Below are 18,287 nucleotides of genomic sequence, written 5' to 3' on the forward strand. Positions count from 1 at the left end.
TTTTTGCCTAATTTTTTTTTTCATTACTATGTGTCTACTGCCTAAAAGAGTGCCTGGAACATACTAAGCACACCAAAAAAAAAGTGCTTTAAATAAATGAATCAGTAATCAACACATATTTAAAATGATTTCATTTTTTTATTACAGGCATTAATTTCAAAAATTAGAAACTACATGGAAGAATGCTATACTAAGATTAAATAAAGAGGTGCCTGAGTGGCTCAGTTCGTTGAATGTCCAACTTTTGGTCTTGGTTCAAGTCTTGATCTCAGGGTCATGAGACTGAGCCCTGCATTGGGCTCCACGCTCAGAGAGGAGTTGGCTTGAGGTTCTCTCCTTTTCCTTCTCCCTCTTCCCTTCCCCCTGCATTGCCCCCCAGCAAATAAATACATATTTTTAAAAATTAAAATAAGAATGAATTTTAACATATCCAAGATAAGTTACTTCCTTCCAGGATGCTTAGAAAGACAAGGTCTGTTATGCAGGCAAAAAGCACTTATAGTAAAAATCAACAACATAAAAAACAAGTGTTTGCAAGGATATAGAGAAAAAGGAATCCTCTTGCACTGCTGGTGGGAATGCAAACCTGTGCAGCCACTGTGGAAAACAGTAGAGATTCCTCCAATAGTTAAAAATAGAACTACCCTACATGACCCAGCAATTGCACTACTGGATATTTACCCAACGAATACAAAAACGCTAATTCAAAGGGATACATACACCCCTATGTTTACAGCAGCATTATTTACAATAGCCAAATTATAGAGCAGCCCACATGTCCACTGATTGATGAACAAAGAAGAAGTGATTATATAGATATCTATCTATCTATCTATCTACATATAGAGAGAGAATATTACTCATCCCTAAAAAAGAATGAGCTCTTGCAAATGTGCAACAACATCGTTGGAGCTAAACAATAAATGCTAAAGTCGAAGAAAGACAAATAAGTCCAAGAAAGACAAATACCCTATGATTTTATTGATATATGGAATTTAAAGGTTTTTTACTTATGTATTTATTTATTTGAGAAACAAAGATGGTGAGAGAGTGTAAGCAGGGGGAAGAGAATGTCAGGGAAAGACAGAACCTCAAGCAGACTCTGCGCTGAATGTGTGGGCCTGATGCAGGACTCGATCTCATGACCCTGAGATCATGACCTGAACTGACATCAAGAGCTGGATGCTCAACCAACTGAGCCACCCAGGAATTTTAAGAAATTTATATGTGGAATTTAAGAAACAAAACAAATGAGCAAAAGGTAAAAGAGAGAGAGAAAGAAGCAAACTAAGAAACAGACTTTTAGTTATACAAAACAAAGTGGTCACCAGAGAGGAAGTGGGTGGAGGGATGGGTTAAGTAGGTGACGGGGATTAAGAAGTGCACTTGCTATATTGAGCACTGGGTGTTGTATGGAACTATTGAATCACTATATTGTACATTTAAAACTAATATAATACTATATGTTAATTAATTAAAATACTTTTTAAAAAACTACTTACAGTAAAATGCCTACTTCTCTATATAATCTAAATAAGAAATCTTTAAATTGGCAACAAATGTAGTGAGTTAATTAAACATACCTGTTAGATACTCAGAGTGTCTTAACACAGAAGGACTTGAAAAACCCAAAATGATAAACTCTTGATTTTCTTATTAATCTCAGGGCTACGCAAGACAAATGCTTTTAACAGAAGAAATTAAAATATTAATAATTCCAATCTTATCTCCTAACAACATATTTTAGTAGTTCTTGGAGTACAGCAAAATGGCTTATGCACATTTGTTTTTCCATTCAATATCCCAGAAAATCTGCCAAAAGCCAGGGTTGCAGATGGAAAAGAATTAAAAAAAAAAAACATAAAGAACTTAAATAACCCACCAAGATTTACATCTAAGAATTATATAATGACTGTACTGGAGATGTGGAGATACAATGGATACCAGTCACTTGTCTCTATCACATTTTCCTTCTCCCTTTTGTTCAAAAGCCTTGTAGCCTTTGAAAAAGTGCTCCTTACCCTTCTCTGTGTGACTTAGGCAGGGCTGCCAATTACAGGATCATAGCGTCTTTACATACTGAGTGGGAAGAAGAAATCTGTTTCCTTTATAGTGGCTAAATTAGGATTACTGCACATTTTCAACTTCCTGAGTCATCTCCCTCACCACCACCTCATAAAAGAAGCCCGTCTCCATAGGAGGAAAGAATTAAGGCAGATATACAGAAATATGGAAGAGATGTAGAGATGAATAGGGGAGAGTCAGACATGGGGGTGTGAGAAGAGAAAAGAGAAAGAGAAAAATATGTGTTGCCATCACTCTAATCTTTGGATTGAAGAAGGCCAGCTAGTCTTCATCTTCTTAAATTCCTGAGCCAACAATTCTCTTTCTGCTCCTAGAGTTTTACTTCTTCCACTTACAAATAAAAGAATTCTGATGAATATAGAAGCCTTTCAATTTAATTTAATTACAAAATATATAGAGGTAGAGTGTAAGTTTATAAGTCAAAATATTTCAAGTCTTATGAATATTCAAGATTTCTCACTTTGGGCACTATTTTTTTGTTTCATATTTTTAATTTTTTATCCATTTATAGGATTAAAACTGCAAAACATTTGGGTTTTACTCATTGAAATTTTTCTCTTTGAGATGTGAATGCTCACACAAGTAATAAAAATGAAGAACTGATTTACTTTTTTTTCACTTTTAAGAAATTATACCAGCAATTCAAGTTAATATAATTATTATTAAGTTATTAACAGAGGGAGGATAGCACAGGAATTAAAGAGCATGGACTCTGAAACCAGACTGCCTGGATTCAAATTTAGACTCTTCCATATAGGAGCTGTGAGAACTTGGTCAGGTTATCCAAAAGACATATGTTTCCTCACCAGTAAAATGGATTATGGTGTGGTGACAGGATTTGAAATGTGAACAGTGCTTAGAATGCCATTCGAGCTGAAATTAAGCATTGCATTAGCGTTAGTCATTATGGTTGTTCTTATCATCTAAAACAATGTGATGAAAAAAAAAAAACAATGTGATGTTTTAAAATGCCTCATTGAAAAAAAATGTTTCATTGGGTTGGCTCATTTTATCACCTTACAGTTTGCTTCAATGAAAGAAATGAGGATCAGAATTTCTTGATAGATGCACAAAAGTTTAGGGTACATTTCAAAACTGATGAAGCATTTTATCAATGGTAGTAGTGCCAAATCCAAGAATAGCATGGTGGTTCCCTCTGCTGCTTAGCCTTTTTCCTCTAAGGAAGAGGAATGCAGTGGAAAGCAAATTTTCTGACTGAGACTAGAGGCTAAAAGAATCTAATACTGATTGCTTTTGCTTGTTTTTTTTTACAATATGATAATTTTTTTTAATGTTGCACTGTGATTCTAGAGATCGCATGCTGAAATATGCAAAGGACCAGGTAGGTATGTACTGTAACATGCTCAAATATGCAGAGACCCAGGCATGTACTGTAATGGCACTCTGAGTCTTGTAAATTATAAAAAAAAAAAAAGTATTTTACAATGTATATCACTTACTTTTATCATCAAAGGAGAAAAATACACAAAACATGTGATCTTTTCAGAAAAATTATAGGTTCATGACTCAGCTACATCAAACAGAATTTGCTAATTTGTTGCATCTAAAAAATCACAAAACAAGCCTTGGAAGAAAAGCACAGCATAAATAAGCATTTTAAAGAAAAACTGTATAGAAAGTTAAAGAAATCTGTGGATGAGATTAATTTGAGGAGGTGAAGAACATCCTTAGATGACTGGCTGTCATATGGAAAAGTCCAGTATAGCATTTTCAACAGGAAGAATGTGAAGCGATTCAAATAGACTAAATGTGGTTAAGTGCTTTGTCAGCATGGTAAAATTGTATTTAACTATCCAAAATAACTAAATAAAGAATTTTTTTTCTTTAAGGCTATAGCCATGTAATGTATCTCTAACCCATACTTCTTGACTGAACATGTTTACAGATAACAATATTGTTTGTCCTGCACAATTAAGGCATGAAGAATCTATATACCCCTGTACGGACTTTGCATAGAAACAAGTGATACCCTAGACACAACTGAATTGATTGCTTTAAATTTTACAATTTTAAAGTTTAAAACAAAGGCTTTAGAGCTCAGAATTCATCTCACCAGGAAATTGTCTTCTAAACTTTGCTTATTGACTTAAATTTTATAAAATATGGGGGAGGTATAGAACTTATTTAGTGAAGTTGAATTAATATTCTAATAATATTCTAAAAGACACTGGGTATCACGACTACCTAGGATCTCTTTATAGGATTCAGATCTTTGAGGCTAGTTTCATGAAATAACCAGTCCTATGAATTTAAATCAGGAAATGGGTCAGCCTTAGGAAATACCATAATTTCTGTCACCTGTGTGATTTTGCATTTCAGAGGAATTGCATAGTCACTTTAATGCTTCTAACATTGTATGATGTCTACAATAATAAATATGGGTAAGACTTATTCATATTTTGCAAACCAAAGAGAATGTTTGAGAGTTTAATGATTTTTTAAAACTATTTGGAAAGCCACCCTAAAGCAGCAAGCAGCTTTAGTATGCATTAAGAGATTTTTACCAGCAGAGTTCCATCTCAAGGTACTATTCCCTCTTGCTTTATAAAAACAAAACAAAGTAACATTTCAAGGCACTGTACCTAGCAGTCCCATGGACCTGTCTCTTGCTTCAACAGCATTTGCCAAACAGACCCAGGGATGACCCTTCGTCCAGCCTCAGATCACCCTCCAACTTCTTTTCCAGTAGCAACTTTTGGAATTATCTTCTCAGTCAACCTCTGCCTCTGGCAATAAGCCAACAGCATATTTTGAGTTTAGCTCTTTATTGCCAATCAACCATGAGCTCCCACGTTAATAAGAATTATTCCACCAGGGTGGAGGCTAGTCAAATGTCTGATCAACACAGTCCTCAAGCCTCCTACACCTATTTCTCTCTAGGCTTCTATTTTGAGCATGACAATGTGGCTCTGGAGGGCATGGGCAGCTTCTCAGATACTTAGCTGGATTTGGCTCAGAAGGTTAAGGGCACCAATGCCTCTTGATGCAAATCAGCTCAGCAGCCATGCCCTCTTCTAAGATATGCAGAAGCTGTTCCAAGATGAATGAAGTAAAACCCTGAATGCCACGGAAGCTGCCGTGGTCTAGGGAAGACCCTGAACCAGGCTGTTTTGTACCTGCGTGTCCATCATTCCAGAACTGCATTTCTATGAGTTCCTGAAGAACCACCTCCTTGATGAAGAGGGGAAGCTCATCAAGAAAATGGCAACAGGGATCCCTGGGTGGCGCAGCGGTTTGGCGGCTGCCTTTGGCCCAGGGCGCGATCCTGGAGACCCGGGATCGAATCCCACGTCGGGCTCCCAGTGCATGGAGCCTACTTCTCCCTCTGCCTATGTCTCTGCCTCTCTCTCTCTCTCTCTCTCTCTCTCTCTCTCTCTCTGTGTGTGTGTGTGTGACTATCATAAATAAAAATAAAAAAGAAAATAAAAAAGAAAATGGCAACGACTTAAATGACCTCCCAGGCTGGCTGGTCTCCAGGCTGGGCTGGGCCAGTATCTCCTAGAAAAGTTCACCCTCAAGTAGGTGTGGAGCCTCCGGAACCCAGTGGCCCTTGAGGGACCTCTCTGGTATCCCCCTCCTGTCGGGACTTCTGCTTGAGCCTCTCCCTGCAGCTACTAGGTAGCTTTTTAACCACTCTGAGGCCCTCTCCCAAACTGGGGATCAAATAGAAACCATAAAGCTTTTTGCAGAAAACAAACAAAAACGATTCAACAATTGCAGATAAAAAACAATCATCAATTGAGAAATTTAATCCAGAAAGCATCAAGAAAGTAAACATTTGTAAATAGTCACATTCTGAAGAAGGAAAATCCAGAACCTAAAAAAATGAAAGTTTTATATTCAATATACTGCAAACTATTTTTAGAAAATTCAATGTAACATTCTCATGACCTTGTGAATATTAAATATTAAAGCAATTTACCTGGTGTCCATACAAAATATGTAACTCCAAATTTACATACATATGTAAATTATGTATATTCTGTTCCAATTGTTTCCCAGAGTGATTTCACTGAAACATTAATTCCACAGAATTTTTATAGATAGCAAATATTAAATGTGGGAGACAGCTTAGAACAGTAGGTGAGTTCACATTATGCCTACTCTGCTTATGTAATTGTGAGCAAATTTTTTAACTGCCATATGCTTCAGTTCCCTAATCTATGAAACAAAGATAAAAATGGTATCTGGATCATAGAACTAATGCATAAAATGTTTAGAATAGTGTCTGGAAGATAGTAAATACTCAGTAAGTGGTAATTGCCATTGTTATTGATATTGATATTGCTGCTATGTAAAAAAAAGTACAGTGGAAAAATATGTTTGCAATGTTTTGGGTTATAATATACAACAGATTTCTCTTTTGAAGGATTTTGGAGTTACTAATATGCTAATATCCATAATGACTCTCCAAGGGACAAATAGAGTTTGCAGTGCTTTCCAAACTTTTGTCACTGGAATCTTTCCCTGACCCCCTCAGCATATTTTTCAAAACTAGTATCAATGATTAGACCTGAAGGATATAAGTAAATAGAGGATTTCAAAAAGAATTTTTTAAAAAGATAATACAAACAAATCTATCTACTGTGATCACTTTAGTAAGAAATTTTTAAAATTCAAGTTCTAAAATCAGACCTGACTTTAAGTACCAACTCCATTACTTAGGTATTATGTGATCTTAGGCAGGATAATGAACTTCTCTGAGCCTCTGCTTCCTCATTTGTAAAATGATGATAGTAAACATACCTATTACACAGGATTGCTATGAGGATTAAATGGAAAAATATTTGTCAAGTACTTGCCAAAATGCTGTCAAACTGGGGACAAAGATTCTGTTTGGAGCATCCCGTGAGGTGTCCCCATTCCCCCACCCCACCCACATAAGTCTATGACCCTCTCATGCTGAGAATGACTTGAGAATCAGGAGAATTCCGATATCTCCAAATATTTCTGGTTAAGGATGCATTATTGCTAGCATACGATTTTTTTTGAATGATAACATTAATCCTAACCATAAAAAACTATGACATAACAAATTATTCAGCTTTATGACTGAGCCCTGCTGAGACCATGTCTCTATCAGGACTTAGAGGGGCCAAAGGAAGCTCTTCATAAAGATCCTATATTTTGTTTTGTGTGTGCCTGCTTCTGCTAGGTTTCTTTATTTGTTATTATTATAAGCTGGAAAATTGATGTAATTAATTATATTGCAGTTTGGGTGGGATGGAGGTTGGGTGTTCTTTTTATCTGTAGCTAAACATAAATACTATAGCAAAACAGTGCCTCACCATAAGCACACAATGAATATGAACTGTTACCTATCATCCCCATTCAGGGTTGGATCCAGAGGGTTTGTGGAGTAGAAGCTTACATAATTTGGGAGGACCTTGCCTGAAAAAAAAGAAATATAAAATTAGACCATGCAAGGGGCCCCAAAGCATAAGCTTTATTAGCTTTATAATAAATCCACTTAAAGGACAGAAAATATATATTCCTGCCTTTAATGAGTTTTAAATATAATAAGGGAAATATGATAGTACCTAAGAGTTTAAATAGCAGTGTAAATTATAAGAGAAAATTCAATATAGCAATGCAAAAAGGTCACAAAGCAGGACATAATAAATTTCTAAATGAGTGGCATAGTTAATATATATTATGGGAGATCAAGAGACAGAGTGATCACCATGACCTGGATTATCCTAGAAGGCTTCACAGAGTATGTAACATTTTAGTTGGGTTGAAAAGGGAGAATTAGGGTAGGCAGAAAGAAAAGAAAATTCTATGTGTTCAAATATTCAAATCATTTAAGTTAAAATGACAGACCTGCTTGGTTGAGGTAGAAGTTTCTGGAAGACAGTGATTGAATATGGTTTGAGAGCAACTAATTAAAGATTTTGAATAGCAGTCTAACAATTTGGAGCTTAACCTTACAAGCAAAATGGAGCTACTAATCTTCTTAAAAATAATAAAGCAGTGTCTTATGACCACCAGTCACATCACCACCAGGGTGGTACCAAAGCTGAGGGAAACATAGAACACATATTATTATATATGGCAAAGCTCTCTTATAAGATCTATTACTCATCTCAGAGTTTTCAAATACCTCATGCTATTTAACCTGAGTATCTGAAAATTCAGTGTCATAGTTAAGCTGGGGGAAGGGGAGGTGGCCGGGGAGATGGGGTGACTGGGGGATGAGCACTGAGGAGGGCACCTGACGGGATGAGCACTGGGTGTTGGCAAACTGAACTTAAATAAATAAATAAATAAATAAATAAATAAATAAATAAATAAATAATTAAATAATTAAATAAATAAAATAAAATATATATATAATTTTTAAAAGCTGGGGTCAAAAAATTGTGTGACTTGGAATTCAGATTTTTGAAGTCTATATCTCATAGGTACTTAAGAAAATTATGAAATACTCATAAGTAGCAAAACTTGTGAAAACATTAGGCCAAGTAATAAATATAGATAATTAGTCTATTTCAAGTGTTGAATGCTATTTGCCATCAACAAAATAGAAAATTTTTCACCTTCATATATCCAGAGCCCATCAAGAGGCTGATCTGCTTACCGTGGTGGTGATGGAGAACTGTCAAAGAAAGCATTCACTTCGATCAGTAAGCCTTGAATCCTAAGTTTAAACTTGAGAGTAAGTTGTCCCATGTAGTAACTCTGTATTACCATCAGAAAAGAGACAAAAGAGCAAATACCATGATATAAGTAAAGAAAACAATGTGTTTCTTGCTCCCCAGGTCTTGATAAAATTAAACTTAAATAACCTTTTTTTATTAATATCCTTAAGGCAATCAACACCTTATTACATTTTAAGGAATTCTATTAATTGTACTTAAATCTTTTTGTATGGTATTCATTCATATCAAAATTTGGACAAAAAGTAATTTGAGGAATTGCTTTTTGTGACTTAATACACACGGAACATTTATTTATGTAGTATTTATAATGTTTAACAATGTGAATTTGCTTTTATTCATCCCACAAATAATTTTTTTAGAAGATTTTTTTTATTTATCATGAGAGACACAGAGAGAGAGAGAGAACGGCAGAGACACAGGCGGAGGGAGAAGCAGGCTCCATGCAGGGAGTGCAATGTGGGACTCGATCCCAGGACACCGGGATTATGCCCTGAGCCAAAGGCAGATGCTCAACTGCTGAGCCACCCAGGCATCCCTCCACAAATAATTTTTGAGGGCATATTATGTGTACAGCTTCTCAGTAGGTCCTAGAGAAAATTTAAAGAAATTGAAGATGTAATCTCTGTCCTAAAAGTACATATAATTTTTACAATCAGAATGAAAAATAAAATGTACATCTACAAATTAATGAATAGTTCAAGGAAACATAGATTTAGAACCAGATTAGATTACACAGAAAAGTAACAGAAACATGGAGATAAATGTAACTTTGTAATAGTCAGAAAATGCTCCTGGGACTTGACCTTCACAGGAGAAAATACATAGGCTGAATATAACTATCTTGAATAGCTTATTTGGAGTGTTTATTTTGCCTACTTCAACTTCAAGTTTTTCCAAAGCTGAAAATAATGACATCAGTTGGTCAGCATTTACTGTTCACATTCCATGCTAGATGCTGACTTCTATGTATTCCCCCAAATCTATTAGAATATTGTTTTTACCGAGGTATATATTAAATGTTTATTAAGTGTTAATCAATGAAAGAAACATTTCTTGTGAAACCACCATCTGCCTTTTCGGTGCTACATGTTAAAACCACAAAAGCAAGTCATTTCCCTTGCCCTCAGGTGATTCACAATCTAGCAGAAAAGAGAACTATAACAATATAAGAGAAAATTGTGAAAAGTGCTTTAATAGAAGTTTGGGAACACAGAGCAGGAGGCTCTGGTTCTAATGGCGGGGAACTGGAAGACTGGGGAGCATCTCAAAAACTTGACAGAAGTTACAGTTAAAGATGTGTAGGAACAGAAGAGGAAAGGAAACCAGTGTATTGTAAGTGGAAAAAATAGCATGAACGAAAGCAGAGGGTATGTTGAAAGCTGAAGAGAGATGTGAGAGCAGGTATAAACAGCATGCTGTACATGGTGGAAAATCGTGGCAGGGTAGAGGGGGGAGGTGATATAGTCAGAGAAGTCATGCTAGTAGAAGTGGATGCAGATCTCAGGAGTTAACATCAAAGTTTATTTTTTTTTAATATTTTATGTATTTATTCATGAGAGACACAGAGAGAGAGAGAGAGAGAGAGAGGCAGAGACACAGGCAGAGGGAGAAGCAGGCTCCATGCACCGGGAGCCCGATGTGGGACTCCATCCCGGGTCTCCAGAATCACGCCCTGGGCTAAAGGCGGCGCTAAACCGCTGAGCCACCCAGGCTGCCCAACATCAAAGTTTATGATGAAACTACGTGGAACTATTGTAGGGTTTTAAGCACAGAATTTACTGACAAGGTTTATGTTTAAGAAGAATCACTTTGGAGGATGTATAGAAGAACAAAAATACTCTAAGAAATTTTGAAGTCTTTCTAAAATTTATTTTTCTATCCCAGCTTCCCCTAACTGCACTGGTAAGCTTTCATTTTCAAAGTTATAGTCTTTATTTCAAATGATTCTTTTGAAACGTCTGAAGAGAAAAGGATTTTAAAGAATTGAACTCAATTCAGTAACAATGGAACTCTTTATTCCCTCTCTGCAGCATAATACTTCTTGAATGTCCTAGTGCTAGATACACTCATGCCTTCTCAATTATTCCTTTCTCATTATATAAAGGAAATTAACCAAAGTTATTCTGACTGAAGGAAAGAAAGCAAAATTTAGCGCCAAGAATAAATTACTGTAAGCACTAAAAGCTATAGGTTTAAACAGCCATTTAGAAAACTATCCCATCATAAAAGCAAAAGAAATTTATCTGCACAAAAGTTTAAAACTCCATATATTCAATGGCATTATTGTTCATATTCTCAAATCATGTCTAACTCTGAGCTACTTTTGCATAGAAAAAGAATTGGAACAATTTTAAAATGTATCATGTTGAGGGTTTTTTTTTTTTTTCCCTTTCTTTACAAATAGATCATGTTCTAATATCTCAAAGTGGTCAAAGGTGTTCTTCTGGCAACTTGCAAATTTCAGTAAAAACATCAACTTTAGTAAAAATTCAAAGTGTCAGATAATCTTAATTGTGTAGGAAATTTTAGTTGTTTTGTTATATAGTTTAGAAATATCAAATTCCAACAAGAAAACTTATGGAACAAAATAAAATTAACATGCATGGACAGAAAGCACATGTTTTTTATTCTAGTATTCAAGTGTTCTCTGGAATGAAACTTCTTTTTTTAAAAAAAAGATTTTATTTATTTATTTGAGAGTGAGAGATAGGAAGAAAGAGAACATGAGCAGCGGGAGAGGGAGAAGCAGACTCCCCACTAAGCAGGGAGCCCACTGTAGGGCTCAATTCCAGGACCCAGGGATCATGACTTGAGCCGAGGGCAGACGCTTAACCAACTGAGCCACCCAGGCTCCCTGAATGAAACTTCTTAATGAGGTATCTATTTTATTAAACACACTTAGTATATAAAGAAAAGCTTAAGTGCAAATACAAAACAAAAACTTCACAACACTATACATGGCAGTTCTGGGGTATCCTTATGTTCAATTGCTGATGCAATTATGACACAGAACCCCTTTTGGCCTGATGAAGTTTTATTTTTTTGTAAAGATTTTATGTATTTATTTGGGAGAGTGAGCGAGAGAGAGAGAGCTCTCACACAAACTGGGGAAGAGGAAGAGAGAGAAGCAAACTCCCTGCTGAGTGGGGACCCCAAAGTGGGCCTCAATCCCAGGATCCGGGGATCATGACCTGAGCCAAAGGCAGACACTTAACTGAGCCACCCAGGTGCCTCTGGCCGGATGAAGTTTTAGTTTTAGTTTCTTAAATCAAATTTCCACAAAGGAATAATACATCACCTATAGTAACAGAAACATGTTATTTGGCCAAAAATGCTATGACTCCTGAAGGGCAACACTGAATTTTTCTAAACTGGAGTAAGTAAATTTCTAAAAGTCAATAAAAGAGCAGACAATAAAAAAAAATAAAAATTAAAATTAAAAAAAAAGAGCAGACAATATTCTTAACATGTCTTGTTTAGCTATATAAACTTTTATTGATTTCTCTCTTCTTTCATTTTTTTAACTGAAGTAAATTTCACACATAATATTTTCAGATGTACAACAGAATCATTTGAGATTTGTATTCATGTGAAGTGATCATCACAATCAGGCTAGTTACCATGATTCACCATACAAAAAAAAAAGATTCTTTTTTTCTATCCTTGTGATGAGAACTTTTAAGAGTTCTCTCTTGGCAACTTTTACATATGCAGTACAATATTATTAACTGTAATAATCATACTGTATATTACATCCCCATGATGTCCCATTTATTTTACATCTGGAAATATGTACCTCTTGAACCCATCTACCCATTTCCCCAACCCCAACCCCTTTCTCCTCTCACAACCACTCATCTGTTCTCTATATCTATGGGGTTTACTTTCTTTATTCATTTGTTTTGTTTTTTTTACATTCCACATATAACTAAAATCATATATTATTTGCCTTTCTCTATCTAACTTATTTCCCTCAGCATAATACCCTCAAGTTCCACTCACTTTGTTGCAGTTGGAACAATTTCATTCTTCTTTATGGATGAGTAGTATTGCATTGTATATATTACAGTTTCTTTACCCATTCATCTACCCAGGGACATTTAGGTTATGTATCTTGGCTATTTAAAATAATATTGTGGTGAACATAGGGTTGCACATAACTTCGAATTATTTTTTTCAAATAAATATCGAAGTGGAATTGCTGGATCATATGGTAGTTCTTTTTTTTTTTTTTTTTTTTTTTTTTTGAGAAAACTGAATACTTTTTTCCGTAGTGGCTGCACCAATTTACATTCCCACCAACAGTATACAAGGGGTCCCTTTACTCCACGTCCTCACCAGTACTTGTTATTTCTTATCGTTTTGATCCTAGCCATTCTAATATATGTGAGATTATAGCTCATTATGGTTTTGATTTCCATTTCCCTGGTAATTAGTGAAGTTGAGCATAATTTTGTGTGTCTGTATGTCTTCTTTGGAAAAGAAAGTCCCTCTGCTCATGTTTTAATTGGACTATCTGATTTTTTGCTACTGAGTTGTAGGAGTTCTTCATATATCTTGGATATTAACCTCTTGTCAAATATATGATTTGCAAATATTTTCTCCCACTCAGTACACTGCCTGTTCATTTTGTTGGTTTCCTTGGCTGTGAGGAACCTTTTTAGTTTGATGTAATCCCACTTAATTATTTTGCTTTTGTTGCCTTTCTTTTGGAGTCAGATCCAAATTAAATTTAGTGTTCCTGGTTTCACTGATCTGTTCTATTGTTTTTTTAGTTTCTATTTCATTTATTTCTGCTCTAATCTTTATTATTTCCTTCTTTCTGCTGGTTTTGGGGTTTGTTTGCTCTTCTTTACCCAGCTCTTTAGGTATAAGATTACATTGTTTCTCTCTTTTTTTTTTTAATTTTTTAAAATAAATTTATTTTTTATTGGTGTTCAATTTACCAACATACAGAATAACACCCAGTGCTCATCCCGTCAAGTGCCCCCCTCAGTGCCCGTCACCCATTCACCCCCACCCCCACCCTCCTCCCCTTCCACCACCCCTAGTTCGTTTCCCAGAGTTAGGAGTCTTTACGTTCTGTCTCCCTTTCTGATATTTCCCACACATTTCTTCTCCCTTCCCTTATATTCCCTTTCACTATTATTTATATTCCCCAAATGAATGAGAACATATAATGTTTGTCCTTCTCCGATTGACTTACTTCACTCAGCATAATACCCTCCAGTTCCATCCACGTTGAAGCAAATGGTGGGTATTTGTCGTTTCTAATGGCTGAGTAATATTCCATTGTATACATAAACCACATCTTCTTTCTCCAAGGTTTCTCTTGCTTCTGGCTTTATTACTATAATCTCTCTTAGAACACCTTTTGCTGCATACTACAGATTTTGAACCATTATGTTTTCATTTTCATTTGGCTCCACGTGTTTTTTTATTTCTTCTTTGACTTCTTGGTTGACTCACTCATCGTTTAACCTCCATGTATTTGTGAGTTTTTTCCAGATTTTTTTCTTGTGATTGATTTCCAGTTTCATATCATTGATATCAGAAAAGACACAATCTTTTCAATCTTTTTCAATGTTTTGTGAACTAACATGTGACCTATTCTGGAGAATGTTCTATTCTGGAGTGTTTCATCCACTCATGAATGTTCATGTTCATGAAACATGGTTTCATGTTTCAAACATGAAATGTTTTGACCATATTCATTAAGTCCATCTGATCCAATATGTCATCAAAGCCACTGTTTCTTTGTTGATTTTCTGTTTCGATGATCTATCCATTGAGATAAGTAAGATGTTAAAGTCTCTTACTATTATTGTATTATTATTGATTTCTTTCTTTATCTCTATAAATAGTTGCTTTATGTTGGGTACATAAATATTTACAATTTTTATATCTTCTTGTTGATGTGTTCCCTTTATGATTATATAGTGTCCTTCTTTGTCTCTTGTTAGTCTTTGTTTTATAGTCTATTTTGTCCAATATGAGTGAGTATTGCTACCCCAGCTTTCTTTCTGCTTCCATTTGCATGATAAATATTTCTCCATCCTCTCACTTCCAATCTGTATGTGTCTTTACTTATGAAATAAGTAAGTGCCTTGTAGGCAGCATATAGATGGGTCTTGCTTTTCTATCCATTCAGTCACCCTAAGTCTTTTGATTAGAGCATTTAGTCAATTTATATCCAAAATAATTAATGATAGGTACATACTTATTGCCATTTTGTTGCTTATTTTATGGTTGTTTTTGTAGTTCTTTTCTGTTCCTTTCTTCTCTTGTTCTCTTCTCTTGTGATTTAATGGCTTTCTTTAGTGATATGCTTGGATTCCTTTCTATTTTTGCATATCTATTATAGGTTTTTGATTTGTGATTACTTTTAGGTTCATATCATAACATCTTATGCATATAGTAGTCTGCAATAAGTTGATTAACTCTTGGGGCACCTGGGTGGCTCAGTGGTTGAGCATCTGTCTATGGCTCAGGTCATGATCTTGGGGTCCTAAGACCTAGTCCCACATCAGGCTCCCCACAGGGACCCTCTTCTCCCTCTGCCTAGGTCTCTGCCTCTGTGTGTGTGTGTGTGTGTGTGTGTGTCTCATGAATAAATAAATCTTTTTTAAAAAGTTAATGGTCACTCTTAACATTTGAATCCATCTAAAGGCACTAAATTTTTACACTCTCCCACACCCTCCCTTTTATGTAAATGATATCATACTTTACATCCTTGTATTATGTGATGATGGTGCCCATCAGCTCTTTTGTTCCCAGAGAAGTCTCCTAAAGATCCCTGCCCCTCCAGTGCACATTCTGAGATTAGAAAATAAATCTTCTTCTCATAAACTCCCTGTGCTTTTCAAACCTACGTTTAATTGGGGTTCCCGAGGGCGCCGAAAGGGACAGAGGGCCAGAATATGTATTTGAACAAATTCTAGCTGAAAACTTTCCTAATCTGGGAAGGGAAACAGGCATTCAGATCCAGGAAATAGAGAGATCCCCCCCTAAAATCAATAAAAACCGTTCAACACCTCGACATTTAATTGTGAAGCTTGCAAATTCCAAAGATAAGGAGAAGATCCTTAAAGCAGCAAGAGACAAGAAATCCCTGACTTTTATGGGGAGGAGTATTAGGGTAACAGCAGACCTCTCCACAGAGACCTGGCAGGCCAGAAAGGGCTGGCAGGATATATTCAGGGTCCTAAATGAGAAGAACATGCAACCAAGAATACTTTATCCAGCAAGGCTCTCATTCAAAATGGAAGGAGAGATAAAGAGCTTCCAAGACAGGCAGCAACTAAAAGAATATGTGACCTCCAAACCAGCTCTGCAAGAAATTTTAAGGGGGCCTCTTAAAATTCCCCTTTAAGAAGAAGTTCAGTGGAACAGTCCACAAAAACAAAGACTGAATAGATATCATGATGACACTAAACTCATATCTCTCAATAGTAACTCTGAATGTGAACGGGCTTAATGACCCCATCAAAAGGCGCAGGGTTTCAGACTGGATAAAAAAGCAGGACCCATCTATTTGCTGTCTACAAGAGACTCATTTTAGACAGAAGGACACCTACAGCCTGAAAATAAAAGGTTGGAGAACCATTTACCATTCGAATGGTCCTCAAAAGAAAGCAGGGGTAGCCATCCTTATATCAGATAAACTAAAATTTACCCCAAAGACTGTAGTGAGAGATGAAGAGGGACACTATATCATACTTAAAGGATCTATTCAACAAGAGGACTTAACAATCCTCAATATATATGCTCCGAATGTGGGAGCTGCCAAATATATAAATCAATTATTAACCAAAGTGAAGAAATACTTAGATAATAATACACTTATACTTGGTGACTTCAATCTAGCTCTTTCTATACTCGATAGGTCTTCTAAGCAAAACATCTCCAAAGAAACGAGAGCTTTAAATCAAACTGCTACTTCTATGCTGTATCTGGTGGGGTTGTTTGTTATGCTGTCTCTTAAGGGCAGGAACTCAGTTTCATATTGCCCTCCAGCTATCTCAGAGCTGAGCCTGCTGATTTTTAAAGTACTCAGAGTTAAGTCCCACAGATTGTAAAAACTTAAGCCCCACTGGGTTTCAAGCCCAAATATTATAAGGACTTGTCTTCCCAGTGTAGGTCTCCAGGTCATATGTGGGATCTATTCCTCTCTCTTCTCTGTGCTTGTGGTGTTCCTCCCATTTGTGGTTAGTCGTGCCAGGAATTTGGTTCCTGACTGGGTCTCTGATCCTCCAACCTTTTTCCACATGGCCTTCTCTCTACAATTAACTGTGCAGTCTGTTTTGTCAATGTACAGGTGATTTTCTGGGTTAGTTGCTCTGATGTGGCTATTATCTAGGTTTTCCTGTGGGATAAGGTAAGCTTAGGATCCTCCTACTCTACTATTTTCCCAGGTTCCCAATGTTAAATCTTCATGCTGGATCGATCCCTTTATCATTATGTAATCCCTTTCTTTGCTTTTTATTATTGTCTTTGTTTAAAGTCTATTTGGTCTAAGTGAAGCTACACCAGTTTTCTTTTAATTTCCAGTTTCATGGAATAACTTTTTCTATCCCTTCACTTTCAGTTTTGTGTGTCCTTACATCTGAAGTGTCTTGTAGGCAGCAAGGCAGCATATAGATTTTGTTTTTTTTTAATCCATTCAGCCACTTTGTCTTTTGATTGGAGAACTTTGTCCATTTACATTTAAAGTAACTTTTAATAGCTATGTACTTACTTCCATTTTGTTAATTGTTTTGTGGCTGTTTCTGTAGTTCTCTCTATTCTTTTTTCTCTTGCTCTCTTCCCTTGCAGTTTGATGACTTTCATTAGTATTATGTTTAGATTTTTTTTCTCATTATCTTCTGCGTATGTATTACAGGTTTTTGTATAGTGATTATCATGAGGGTACAGTCACATATTACAGTCTATTTTAAGTTGGTAGCGACTTAGTTTAACATATTCTAAAACTATATTTTCCCCATCAACACTTTGTATTATATATATATTTCTTTTTAATTTTTATTCCTTTAAGTGTAAATTTTTTGTTTTTGATGTCACATTTTGTTTTGTGTATCTCTTAACTACTTATTATAGTTGTAGTTAATTTTACTACTTTTGTCTTTTAGCCTTCATACTAACTTTATGAGTAATTAATGCACTATCTTTACTATATATTTACTTTTACCATTGAGACTTTTATTTCCCCCAATATTCTTATTACTAATTAATCCATTTTCTTTTCAGCTTAAAAAAGTACATTTAACATTTTGTAAAGTCAAGTTAGTAGCAATAAACTCTAGCTTTTGCTTGTCTGGAAAACTTCTTTATCTTTCTTTCATTTATTAATGATAATCCTGTCAGGTAGAATATTTTTGGTTGGAATTTTTTTTTTTTTCTTTTTAACACTGAATATATCATGCCACTTTCTTCTGGCTTGAAGAGTTTCTGCTGAAAAATCTCATGGGGAGCCTTTGTATATAACAACTGTTTTTTCTTGCTGCTTTTAACAGTCTCTCT

At 35.6% G+C, this 18,287-nt stretch overlaps 1 protein-coding gene across 5 annotated transcripts in view; it reads right to left on the reverse strand.

Annotated features, from left to right (window-relative positions):
* The window catches only part of C20H4orf33 (chromosome 20 C4orf33 homolog), a 301,568-nt gene that overhangs the window by 222,953 nt on the left and 60,328 nt on the right, over positions 1-18,287 (reverse strand). For 4 of the 5 annotated variants that reach the window (XR_013358783.1, XR_013358782.1, XR_013358785.1 and 1 more), the window contains exons 8-9: positions 8,687-8,787; positions 7,425-7,497 (exon numbers count right to left, since the gene is read on the reverse strand). The gene's annotated coding sequence lies outside the window, so the exon portion shown is untranslated. Of the gene's footprint in view, positions 1-118; positions 5,924-7,424; positions 7,498-8,686; positions 8,788-18,287 lie in introns of those variants that run through there. The other variant, XR_013358781.1, reaches the window with a different exon arrangement.

Source organism: Canis aureus, chromosome 20, assembly GCF_053574225.1.
Source record: "Canis aureus isolate CA01 chromosome 20, VMU_Caureus_v.1.0, whole genome shotgun sequence".
NCBI lineage: Eukaryota > Metazoa > Chordata > Mammalia > Carnivora > Canidae > Canis > Canis aureus.